General features: G+C 39.9%; 1 protein-coding gene and 1 long non-coding RNA gene across 9 annotated transcripts in view; one reads left to right on the top strand and one right to left on the bottom strand.

Moving 5' to 3' along the window:
* LOC105480009 (myosin IIIA) overlaps window positions 1-13394 on the top strand; it is a 310637-nt gene that overhangs the window by 16072 nt on the left and 281171 nt on the right. Inside the window, exon 2 of one of the 8 annotated variants that reach the window (XM_011738421.3) lies at window positions 5569-5670. The exons of the other annotated variants lie outside the window; for them this stretch is intronic. The gene's annotated coding sequence lies outside the window, so the exon portion shown is untranslated. The remainder of the gene's footprint in view (window positions 1-5568; window positions 5671-13394) is intronic. 8 annotated transcript variants of the gene reach the window in all.
* The window catches only part of LOC105480008 (uncharacterized), a 57789-nt gene that overhangs the window by 31043 nt on the left and 13352 nt on the right, over window positions 1-13394 (bottom strand). Inside the window, exon 2 of the long non-coding RNA XR_986225.3 lies at window positions 10513-10640. This is a non-coding gene — a long non-coding RNA (uncharacterized lncRNA). The remainder of the gene's footprint in view (window positions 1-10512; window positions 10641-13394) is intronic.

The following is a 13394-nucleotide window of genomic DNA, read 5'->3' as shown; positions in this document are numbered from 1 at the left end:
TAATGCAACATGGAATCATAAGACTTGTGGATTTTGTTTCATGTCCTTTAAATGCCCTGAGCACATCTAAAAGGTCAGGCAGAGGCAGCAATAGAGGGGCTCCAAAAAGTCTCTAGGCTGTCTGACTTCTTTGACCCTTGCCCTGGTTTCTCTGACCCATCCTGTTTTCCATATATTTATTTCTGTTTGGTGAGGGTACTATGAATTGATCATTTGGTTTTAGAGTGTTTCCTCCAATCACATCTTGAATTCCTGTACACATTTTCCTCTGCTTTTATGCTGTTGCTGTTATATCCTGCACCCCATGCCCCAGGAAGTGATCCTGGCCAGGTTTCTACTAATTTAGCTCTTCCTGAAAGAGGAAATCAGCTGGAAATTTCAAGAGCTGCACACAGGTTAGAGGGCCGGAGTTACTAACAGGGGAATCATCATATTGATTTTATTCTGATCCCTTACCTAAAGATTTAGCAAATACATCTTATTGGACAGCCTAGGGCTTCCTAGATTTAAGGCATCTGACTGTAATGTATCGACCAAATTTAATTAAGGGAAAGAAAAAAAATTAGTAAATATATAGATTTGAAAGGTTTGAAATGATAATGGCACAGTCTCCTGCTGACCCCTGACCCATCTTGAAATGGAAACTACCATCTGCTTCCTTTCTCTACTCCTTAGTGTCTTTCAATTTTGCACAAATGTCTTGTCCCTTTCTGACGCTCTGGAATAGATAGATAGATAGATAGATAGATAGATAGATAGATAGATATTATAAATAATATGTAAACATATATATATGTATTTTTTTTTATTTATTTTTTTTCCAGAAAAGAACTTCACTGTAAGTGACAATTCCCATTGTCCCCCAGGAATCCTTTATGTGACAGTTTGGGGCCTACATTCAGTCTTCCCAGGCTCTCTGCTGATCAAATCATCTCTGATGATTGTCTCATGGCACCATCATGCTTCTGCCATCTTGTACCTGCACCACTGCAGCCACTCAGGAGCCCTAAAGGGGCCTGGACTGTATAGTGTTCTATGGCAGAACAGGCACCTCAGTCCCATGCAAGTACAGTTAAAGAGCATCAAATCTGTGCTGCCCACATGGAAATGCTCAGCTTCTGGTACAATAGCTGTTTAATTGCTTCACGTACAGCCCCCTCTCCTGTCCTTGGACTCAGTTAAGATGCAGGGACCCAACTGAGTGACAGGTTCTGCTCTGTGCTCCATAGTGATGACTAAGGCTTTGTTTCTGGGTCAAGCTTGTCACGACTCCTTTTTCTCTTAGGGGAAGCTCTCTCCTAGCATATTCCTCAGTGTCTCATGCAAAGAAGTTTCTGGTAAGCTGTGAATATGCCCGGGAGGGCTGAATAGTCATTTCTAGGACAAGCCAGGGACTTCCTGCCTCCAGTAACTCTCTCCACGGCTTCCCTCAAATATGTTTATAGGGTGGGAGTTATAGACAAAAAGTAGAGAAGATACCATTGCTTCTTGAGGGAGAAGCTCAAATGCTGGCTTTATTTTCCCTGGATATTCTACTTTGCTCTTGTGCCTATTGTTTGGTTTGAGTTAGGACATTCAACTTTTGACTTATTATTATCACAGATGGTTCTAGTGTCCTTACTTGTGCAAACCAAAAAGTATGTGAGACAGGTCTCAATCAATTTAGAGGTCTATATTGCCAAAGTTAAGGGCCATGGCCCATGGCACAGCCTCAGGAGGTCCTGAGAGCATGTGTCTAAGGTGGTTGAGTTATAGCATGGTTTCTTACATTTTAGGGAGACAGAAGTTACAGGCAAAGACATAAATCAATACATGGAAGGTACACATTGGTTCAGTCCAGAAGGGCAGGACATCTTGAAGGGAGGTAGGGGGCATCTTTCAGGTCATAGGTAGATTCAAAGATTTCCTGATTGGCGATTGGTCAAAAGAGTTAAGCTCTGTCTGAAGAGTTGAATTTGGAAAATAAAATAAAATAAAGACTTGAGTAATTTAGATAAGGGGGACTGTGGAAGCCTCTAGGTAGCAGGCTTCAGGGAAAATAGATGGGAAATATCTCTTATCAGACTCTAAAATATGTCAGACTCCCCTGAAAAGACCTAGTAAGGGAAAGATATTCTCTACAGAACAGAAATTTCCCCCATAAGAGATGGTTTTGCAGGGCTTTTTAAAAACATGTCAAAGAAATACATTTTGAGGGTAAATATTTTGCCTGGTATCTGTCATATGATGCTATACTAGAGTCACATTGGAATTTGGTACCCTATTGTTACAAAGAGTTTGTTTTGTTAGTCTTAAGATCTCTGTTTTGATTCTAATGCTGGTCAGTTGTTCCTGAACTCCAAAGGGCAGAGGCCGGAATGAGGCATGAATAGCTCTTCCTTCCTGTCATGGCCTGAACCAGTTTTTCAGGTTTCTTTGGGGTCCTCTTGGTCAAGAGGGGGCCCATTTAGACTATTGAGGGGGCTTAGAATTTTATTTTAGATTTACACTTGTTTACCAGAGAGTGATGACAATACATCCAAAATCTGTCACCTAAGATCTTGTACATGTCCTGTCAGCCTAGTCTTTGTTGGAAGATCAGTATTCTGTTCTGGCTGGTTCCTGATTTTACTCAGTGCACCTCCTCCCTTGATCACGGGAGGAGTTTGAGATCTTTTTCAGTAACAATACTGAAAAGTTTCTTTCTGTGTGGAGTCCAGATGAAAGGTAAACACTCCTGGATGTTTTAGTTTGAAAAATCTCATGTCTAATTTGATGTGGAAATGGATTTTTTTAAATGACATATATGATGACATTATATTTTGGACTGGAGAGAAAGTGATATGGTTTGGCTGTGTCCCCACCCAAATCTCATCTTTAACTGTAGCTCCCATAATCCCATGTGTCATGGGAGGGACCCAGAGGGAGGTAATTAAATCACGAGGGTGAGTTTTTCCCGTGCTGTTCTCATGATAGTGAGTAAGTCTCATGAGATCTGATAGTTTTATAAAAGGCAGTTCCCCTACACATACTCTCTTGTCTGCTGCCATGTAAGATGTACCTTTGCTCCTCCTTGGCCTTCTGCCATGATTGTGAGCACCCCCCCAAGCCATGTGGAACTGTGAGTCCATTAAACCTCTTTTTCTTTGTAAATTACCTAATCTCAGGTATGTCTTTATTAGCAGCATGAGAATGAACTAATGCAGTAAATTGGTACCAGTAGAATGGTGTGCTGCTATAAGGATACCCAAAAACATGGAAGCAGCTTTGGAACTGTGTAAGGGCAAACGTTGGAACAGTTTGGAGGGCTCAGAAGAAGACAGGAAGATGTAGGAAAGTTTTCAACTTTCTAGAGACTTGGAGAGCTCAGAAGACAGGAAGATGTGGGAAAGTTTGGAATTCCTGGAGACTTGTTGAATGGCTTTGACCAAAATGCTGATAGTGATATGGACAATAAAGTCCAGGCTGAGAAAGTCTGAGATGGAGATGAGGAACCTGTTGGGACCTGCAGTAAAGATTACTCTTGCTATGCAAAGAGACTGGCATCATTTTGCTCCTGCCCCAGAGATCTGTGGAACTTTGAACTTGAGAGAGATGATTTAGGGTATCCAGCAGAAGAGATTTCTAAGCAGCAAAGCATTCAAGAGGAAGCAGAGCACAAAAGTTTGGAAAATTGGCAGCCTGATGATGTGATAGAAAAGAAAACCCCATTTTCTGGGAAAAAATCAAGCAGGCTGCAGAAATTTGCATAAGTAATAAGCTGCAGAATGTTAATCACCAAGACAATGAGAGAAATGTCTTCAGGGCATGTCACAGACCTTCTCAGCCTCTCCTTTCCCATCATAGGTTCACAAGCCTAGGAGGAAAAAATGGTTACTTGGGCCAGGGCTTCCCTGCTGTATGCAGCCTTAGGACTTGGTGCCCTGTGCCCCAGCCATTGCAACCATGGCTAAAAGGGGCCAACATAGAACTCAGGCCATTGCTTCACATGGTGTAAGCCCTAAACCTTTGTGGCTTACACATGGTGCTGGGCCTGTGAGTACACAGAAGTCAAGAATTGAGGTTTGGGAACCTCTGCCTGGATTTCAGATGGTGTATGGAAATGCCTGGACGTCCAGGCTGTGGTGTGCTGCAGGGGCAAAGCCCTCACAGAGAACCTCTGCTAGGGAAGTGCAGAAGGGAAATGTGGGGTGGGAGCCCCCACACAGAGTCCTCACTGGGGCACTGCCTAGTGGAGCTGTGAGAAAAGGGTCACCATCCTCCAGACCCCAGAATGGTACAGCCACTGACAGCTTGTACCACGCACATGGAAAAGTAACAGACACTCAACGCCAGCCCATGAAAGCAGCCAGGAGTGGGGGCTGTACCCTGGAAGGCCACAGGGGTAGGGCTGCCCAAGACCATGGGAACCCACCTCTTACATTAGCATGACCTGGATGTGAGACATTAAGTCAAAGGATATCATTTTGGGGCTTCATGATTTGACTGCCCTGCAGGATATGGGACTTGCATGGGGCCTGTAGCTCCCTCATTTTGGTCAAATTCTCCCATTTGGAACAGGTATATTCCTGCATCCTCATTGTATCTAGGAAGTAACTAACTTGGTTTTGATTTTACAGGCCCATAGGTTGAAAGGTCTTGCCTTGTCTCAGATGAGACTTAGGACTGTGGACTTTTGAGTTAATGCTGAAATGAGTTAAGACTTTGGGGGACTGTTGGGAAGGCATGATTGGTTTTGAAATGTGAGGATATGAGGTTTGGGAGGGGCCAGGGTTGGAATGATATGGTTTGACTGTGTCCCCTCCCAAATATCATCTTGAAATTTTAGCTCCTATAATCCTCACATATTGTGGAAGGGACCTGATGGGAGGTAATTGAATCATGGGTTTTTTCCATGCTATTTTTGTGATAGTGAATAAGTCTCATGAGATCTGATGGTTTTATAAATGGGAGTTATCCTGCATACACTTTTTAGCCTGCTGCCATGTAAGATGTACCTTTGCTCCTCCTTGTCTTCTGCCATGATTGTGAAGCCTCCCCAGCCATGTGGAACTGTGAATCAATTAAACCTCTCTTTCCTTATAAATTACCCAGTCTTGGGTATGTTTTTATTAGCATTGTGAGAACAGACTCATACAGACGGTAATGTTGTATAGGATTGTTCAAGCATTTGTCATCACTGAATCCTTCAAATATGTAACTTGGGATCATCTGCTGACCAGAAATGACTTTGTTCAATAAAATACTCCTTGAGATAATGACATTTTCTATTTTTTACTGGTATGTAAATGTGAAATGCTGCTGTTATTAAAACAAGAGTTTAGAGCTAAGGTGTAATGAAGGTTTTGTTTGTTTGTTGGCTAATTTTTCCATATGGAAAATGATATGTAAGTATAGCTTTCATAAAGATTTAGCAAAAGTGGAAAGCAAGAGAGGTAGAAAAGAGTTGATTCCATGAATGTAAAACAATGGCTTTTGATTTTTCACTGTGCCATCATCCCATTCAAATGTGCATGTGACCTGGTGTTGGAGAATGCTCAGGGGACAGGCCCAGGAGCTGCTTCCAACTACCATGTTTTTCCATCACAGGCTGCTGTGCTATGGCTGATGCTGCAGTTCCAGAGCAGGCTCCCTGCTGTGATTCCACTCATGAGATGTTTCCCAGCAGAGGAACTAGCCACAGTGAAAGAGGTGACCCCCATTTCCTGTTTCTGGGAAGGCTGCAGAACCAAGCTTTGAAGTGGATTGCCAGCCCAGTTCCAAGCTAGATGCCCAATCTACAAGCTAGATGTCAAAGGTCATACTGAATCTTTGATGCATGACAGAGGCTGATACTGGAAGCTTTGTAAAAGCAAATCTTCCTGGGTATCAAAGGAATTTAAGTCTGGTAATGTAGCAAAGTTTCCCAATATTTCAAACACTGGCAGCATGTTTCCAAAAACAGGTAGCACAATCTTCTTTTCACAACAAAAACTAAAATTATAGTAGGATGTCAATGTATTTAAATAGCAGAGGCTGTAGAAGACAGCATATAAGGGGGCATTAGTCTATTACCCATAACATTGAGAGGAGGCCTGGTACAATGGTTAAACAAGTCCTGGGTTTGAATCTGTGCTCAACTCTCTGCAAATTGCATAATCTCTCTGAGCTTTAAATATTATTTCGAGATGTCTATTCATGTAAAATACCTAGGATGCTGCTTGGCACATGGTAATGAAAGACCCTAATGGAGGATAACTGGTATATAACAAAGACTGTCAGGTTTATTTCGCTTAAAATTAGGAGCAAAACTTTATGGTGAATGACAAAAACAAGCTGCTAGCTGATAAACAAAACTGTAATTGGTAAAACTGCTTTATGTAAAAAGAAAATTCAGTCACAGTGACTCATACATGTAATCCCAGCACTTTGGGAAGTTGAGGTGGAAAGATTGCTTTAGCCTAGGAGTTTGAGACCAGCCTGGACAATATATATATATGTGTATATATACACACATATATAATATATATATTATACACACACACACACGCACACATGCACACATACATATATGTATAAATACATGTACACACATTTATTTATATATATTTACATATTTGCATATGTATATTACTTTACTGTATATACATATATGTATATGTATAATGTATGTGTAAATATGTAATATATGTATATCATTTTACTTTATATGTACATATATGTAAATATATAAATATGTGTAAATATGTAATATAAGTATATATAAAGTAAAATGATATACTTATATAAATAAAATAAAGTAAAACAATACAAATACATTTATTTTATAGCTAATTGGGTTTAAATTATAATTGCTTACAAATTCCTGCTCCAGTCCTCTCTGTAGGTGGTTCAACCCTGGGCACAGGGAGCAGACATAAGCAGCAAACTGCCAGTGGTTTGTCTCAGAAAATAAGGAAACCCAATGAGAGGGAGAAAGATGGGGGAACAGCTGGTTGGTGGAGCAGTCAGAACACACACAACATTTATTGATTAAGTTTGCTGTCTTATATAGGCAAACCCCAAAACAACTACGATAGTAACATCAAAGGAAACTGATTATAGATTACCGTAAGAGGCATAATAATAATGAAAAAGCTGAAATACCATGAGAATTACCAAAATGTGACACAGAGACAAGATGTGAGCACATGCTGTTGAAAATATGGTGCCAAAAGACTTGCTTGACACTGGGTTGCCACAAACCTTCAATTTGTAATAAATGCAACCTCTGCAAAGTACAGAAAAGCAAAGCACAATAAACTGATGCATTCCTGTGCTTATGGTAATTGTATTTTCAGAAAATCTGTTTTTGAAAAGAAAATGTTTTAAGTGAAATATTTTGCAAGAATTACAGAGCCCATCAGTGGCCTCAGAATATCTTACTGCTGTAGTTCAAAAATAACTCCCCCTTCCTTTCAATTTGGTGTGTGACTTAAAAACTTGTCACTCGAAAAAATTAAGAATTGAGCTAAAAGTCTATTCTTCACTCAATAATGAGAATGGAGCACTTAAATATACTTTTCTTCCTGATTATTCCTTGACCCTGTATGTCAGGGATGTGCACGTATGTGTTATGCAATGTGTTTTGTGCTAGTGGCACATTAGCAGGAAGCAACCATACCTGCCACCAAGCAAGACTCCTATTTCTGGTAGAAGTATGAGGTCTTGGAGAAGAAAATGTTGTGCCCTTCTATTCCAGAAACAAAAAACAAGGAAATGATGCAGAAGTCTCTCGGGGAGAGTATCTGCCAAGTTTCCATTTTATTTCTTGGTATGTAAAGAAATATTCAGTGTCCCCTCTATATAAAATAAGAAAACCATGGTATATAATGATGTTTTCTATTTATATTGTGACTTTCAGAATGGTTTTGTAAATGCTCTTTTATTGGGTCTTCACAAATCTCCTGCAAAAATAAAATGTTAGGATTGGACTTATTCTTTTCATTTTTCAAACAAAGAAACTGAATTTGTGTACCCATGATCAACAATAAGTGCTAAATCCAGAGTGAAACCTGAGTCTGGAAATTGCATGAGTTTTTTCCCAATTTATCTGTGGTGTACTAAAATGATTAAAGGATTTAGAATCCAAACAACTGCATTTGAACCTTGGTTCTATCAAGAGCTCCCCATAAGACTGTTAGAAGGAAAAAAATGCACAAGAAAGCACTTAACTATAAATCACTGCAAATGGCAGTTATTAAGTTTTTCTATCACGCTCTTCAAAATATAACAGACAAATATTAACTACTTGAAGGCAAGAGCCATTTTATCTACTACTTTTCTGTTCATCACAGAACCTAACACAGTGCTGAAGACATATAAGTGCTATTAATAAGAGATAAATAAATATATGCTAACTGAGAACAATTATGGGGTTACTAAGGTGCCAAAACATTTTAAAGAAAAATATGAATAAAACCTAAAGAAAGGGGAAAAGAAAATGAGACATTGAGAGTCATGCAAGGTGAATTGCTAATGGAAAATGTCTCTGATCAGATGCATTTTGCTTTGCTCAGTTGCTCATGCATTGCTAGCAGTGGTTTCAAGTACCTTGGAGTCAGGCAACTGCCATCACAAAAATGGTTTTGCATGCCTCTGTAGTCCCAGTTACTAGGGAGGCTGAGGTGGGAGAATCACTTGAGCTGAGTCAAGTCTGCAGTGAGGTCGAGTCTGCAGTGGTTGAGTCTGCAGTGAGCTATGATCCTGCTACTGCCCTCCAGTCTAGGCAGCAGAGCAAGACCCTGTCTTGAAAAAAAAAAAAAAGAAAAGAAAAATAGTTTTGAAAAAAATAGACTATAGTATCCTGGAGCAAAGTGTCAAGTGCAGTAGTTTCTTATATTTACTTCCAGAAAGACTCAGATGTCAGATATTAAATGTACAAAGTGTTTAAGAACCTGGAAGACAGTTCTTAATCACAGAAGTGGAAGAAATAATATGTCACCTCAGACATGACAGAGCAGGATCTTCGCCATCTTGGACAAGCACCACCATTTTAAAGTTCCCCTTGATCAAAAAACCACCTAAATCCAAAGGGCATCAACCTAATGGTTAAGGTCAACATGACCATAAACCAAAAATGACATCTCCAACCAGAAACATTACAACCGTAAGATAAACCCCTCCCAGACCAGAGACATACCAGCCCTGAGATAACCTCCCTTCTGGCCAGAGAGATGTCAGCCCCAAGATAACCTCCCCTCCTACCAGACATTCCAACCCTACAATAAATTTCTCCTCCACACAGAAACATTCCAAGCCTGTGATGAGCTCTCTCACCCTAAAACCCTTAACTACTCTTAGTCTGTGAGAGACAGTGTACCTAACTGAAACTGGCCAGAAGCCCCTCTTAGGTTTATTCTCCAAAATAAACTCGTCTTTGACTGTTGAGCTGTTTTCTGTGTTTCTCTCTTTTTCTTTAACTTTTATAAGACAAGTATATATTGCATATTAATGTCAATATATGTGAGCCATTCATTGTGGCTGGTCATGATCTGCAGTACCTTCTCCATGGATGTATTGGTATTGCAAGCAGGCAGTTCACAGTCTCTAGTGGGAACTATAATAGTTTTCACTGAATGGATTTAGTTGAACTTCATATTTGCTATGTTTTTCTGTGTACTTCACTCCAGAGGGGAGATCAGAAATTTCCTCGCTGTTGTTTTTTCCTGTTCCTAAGGAAACCTGAGGACCACAGATCAATCTTGAGAGCCAGATGGCAGTGATTTGAAGAAGGGATAGTGCTTGGCCACACACATACCCTGGGAGTCAGCATCCCTCCTACTTTTAGATTTGTTCTGCCTCTGCGTAGCCTGTGGTTTGGGTTAAGGACAGCAGTTTCTGCAATGAATTCTGACTCCCTAGGATAAAACACCATCTGGAAATTAATCAGCTAGGATATGAAAGAGGATCTGGCTGCTTTTAGGCAAGAGCACACACCTCAGAGTTTCTAGCGTTGGCCAATCACACACACACACGAAAGAACCAAATTAGAAAGGATGGAGGGAAACCTGGGTTTGCATTGGTTGATTTTTGGGCCCCCCATCTCCACAGACTGGACTCCACAGCCTGCCATTCCCCAGTACACTCATCTCCAACCTCCACTTGTTCCCTTCCTTGGCATCTGCACTTTTCACTTTGCTAATTTCTAACCATGTGTAATACCCTCATTATGGCATTCCTATTCCCATTCTTGAACTGCCAATTACAGTAGGAGAAAAAATTTGAGCCCCAGTGATCGAGCTTACTCCAGTTACCGCCCATCACACTTTCTTCATGGGCACCCACATTGTTTTTACTCTTCCCTTGTTACAAACTCCTCTTTGCCAGGAGACCCTGGTCCTGGCCACATCTGTGCACATATACACACACTCTCAATGTGTACCTACTTACCATACTGAATGGCACTATGCTGCACTGGCCTGCCTTCACTTTACGTTCATCTCCCCAATTCAAAGTTTTCCCATATATTTACTCTCTAGATCTTATGTATGTTTCACTGAAGATGAACACTACCTTTCCAGCGCCCATGTGTTCATGAGTTTGCCCCATTTGCCTTCCCCTGGATTCGCTCCATTGCTTCTTCCTCTTCTGCGTTTCTCTTTATCCAGTCACTTATTCATTCACCAATCAGAACTTCTATCCTGTATTAAAGCACCAAGGACACAAAAATGAATAAATGATGGGCTCTACCTTTGAGGAGACACACAAACAAAAGTAAAATTCTAATTCAATGGGATTAGAGCTGTTTGAAAGGTACCAGAGAAGAAAGTAAGAAAGTCCACATGCCTCATGTGTTGTTCTAAAAAACATGAAAAAGTAGTAGCACAGGGTATAATATGTGTGCTTAATGTACACTATGTTTTTCAAGGATAGATCGGTGCTTGATCTGCAGTTGCTTCTCTTCTAGACTCCTTTCTCTTGCTGATATCTACAAACCCCATAAAAAAGCCTTTGCCATGTTGCTACCTCTCACTTTGTTGCTACCTCTCACCTTTTTATTTCTTTCTTTTCTGAGACAGAGTCTCCCTCTGTTGCCCGGGCTGGAGTGCAGTGGCGCAATCTTGGCTCACCTCCGCATCCTGGGTTCAAACCATTCTTCCTGCCTCAGTCTCCCAAGTGCTGGGATTACAGGTGCGTGCCACCACACCCAGCTAATTTTTGTATTTTTTAGTAGAGACGGGGTTTCCCCATGTTGGGCAGGCTGGTATTGAACTCCTTGCCTCAGGTAATCCACCCACCTAGGCCTTCCAAAGTGCTGGGATTACAAGCGTGAGCCACCACACCTGGCCTCACTTCTTTCCTTTATCTTCAGACTGTTTGAAAGTCTTCCTTGGCTAATCTTTCTCCTTGATCACTCATTTATTATAAAAATATGTGTGACCTTGAGTGAAATAGGAATCATCTCAGTATATGTATATAGATACACCTATATATACCTCTCTCTCTATATATATATATACATATATATATACACACACACAAAATGAAATTCATTTTATAAATAAAATCTTCTGGATTGCCTATATTTCTGTGTATGTATGTATGTATAATTTTAGAACTATTTAGTGAGAACAGCGAGGAAACATTCCTGTTCTTGTATTCTGAGGCTTTTCGGGACCTGCATTTCAGAAGCAGTTTAATCAAATTTGGTCCTTTTAGGATCTGTGTGATCAAGGAAGGATCATTTTTAGAGTTGTCAGACTCTCCAGAGTCACCATTAACCAAAGCCAATCCCTTGGTGGGGGTGATAAGAGTTTGCATCTGAATTTCCAGGACTGTCTTGGAATTGGATTTCCCTCTATGAGCCAGAGTCAGGTAACATTTGCTTAGGCACTTCTCCAGGTGAGTATAATGAACCATGGAAATAATCTTCCATATCACACTCATCAAAAGCAATACTATCTCTTTTTAATTTGAAGACATTTATTTGTTTACTTATTCATTCATTCATTCATTCATTTATTTATTTATTTTGAGACAGAGTCTCTCTGTTGCCCAGGCTGCAGTGCAGTGGTGTGATCTTGGCTCACTGCAACCTTTGCTTCCTAGGTTCAAGTGATTCTCCTGCCTCAGCCTCCTGAGTAGCTGGGATACACTCATGTACCACCATGCCTGGCTAATTTTTTTTTTTGTATTTTTAGTAGAGATGGAGTTTCACCATGTTGGCCAGGTTGGTCTCAAACTCCTGACCTCAGATGATCCGCACGCCTTGGCCGCCCAAAGTGCTAGGATTACAGGCGTGAGCTACTGGACCTGACCTAATTCAAAGACTTTTAAATTAGGCTCCATTCTTGATATTGTGTAATACCTAATTCACAATATTTTTTATAACAAACTATAATGGCTAATGTGCTTTCCCTACCCTACAGATAAAGTATGATCTTGCTAGTTTATTTGGTTTTAAACATTTATTTAGAAGTCATGTTGAATGTATGAATCACAGTCACCACTTGACCTTCTACCACATCAACTACGAAATGTTTTGAAATGGGTAAGGTACATGAAGAAAATTTTATTAGAGATGTCTGGTTGTATTAGATCATTCTAAAGCTTATTTCCATACTCTTTCTTATATTTTTGTATTTATTCATGTTTCTAATTTAGTCTCATTTCTGAATTCTTTAACATATGACTATTCCATTCTTCCAAATTATTTTATTAACAGAATTGTTGGATTACTAAATGGTTGTCAATATTTAAGTTCTGTTACTATTAATTGATCAGATAATAAACAAATGACTGGGGTGATAATTTCTGGTCATTTCATTTCTTCCTGGCTAGCAAATCTCAAAATACCGGCTTTGAAGGTATTTTTTAAAATCACACTATTAGAATGTCAAATATTACTAAAGTCTTCACTTTTTTCTTTGTTGTTTTCTCATTCAGTCTTTACAGAGACTGACAAAAATTACCAATGTGATTGTATTGCAAGTCATCAGGGCGAGGTGTTTGGAAAAGTTTTCAATTAGCAATAATCATGCCTCCCATTCCCCCAGGGTCTGCTGTCTGCTGTCAATACAATAATTTTATGTTTTATTTTTAGAGACAGGGTCTCACTCTTTCACCCAGGCTAGAGCGCAGTGGCACTACCAAAGGTATCACAGCTCAATGTAACCTCAAACTCCAACTACCCACAATCCAATAACTTTTACCAGTGATAATAGCTTCTTCTTTTAACACCCTTCCCAACTGCCTTCATCCCCTAGGTATGGAACAATCCAGAATTTAGAGCCAGGGGATCTAGGTTTGAATTTTCTAGTTCATGAATAAGACAGACATCAGTTTCCTTATGTCTAACATGGGGATAATAATATTGACCTCAAAGAGATGTTGTAAGGATTAAACATACATGAAAAGAATAATACAAATGCTATGAATAATTAATAATTAATCTG

Source organism: Macaca nemestrina, chromosome 9 (genome assembly GCF_043159975.1).
Source record: "Macaca nemestrina isolate mMacNem1 chromosome 9, mMacNem.hap1, whole genome shotgun sequence".
Taxonomy (NCBI): domain Eukaryota; kingdom Metazoa; phylum Chordata; class Mammalia; order Primates; family Cercopithecidae; genus Macaca; species Macaca nemestrina.
This window is presented reverse-complemented; position numbering and strand designations above follow the sequence as displayed.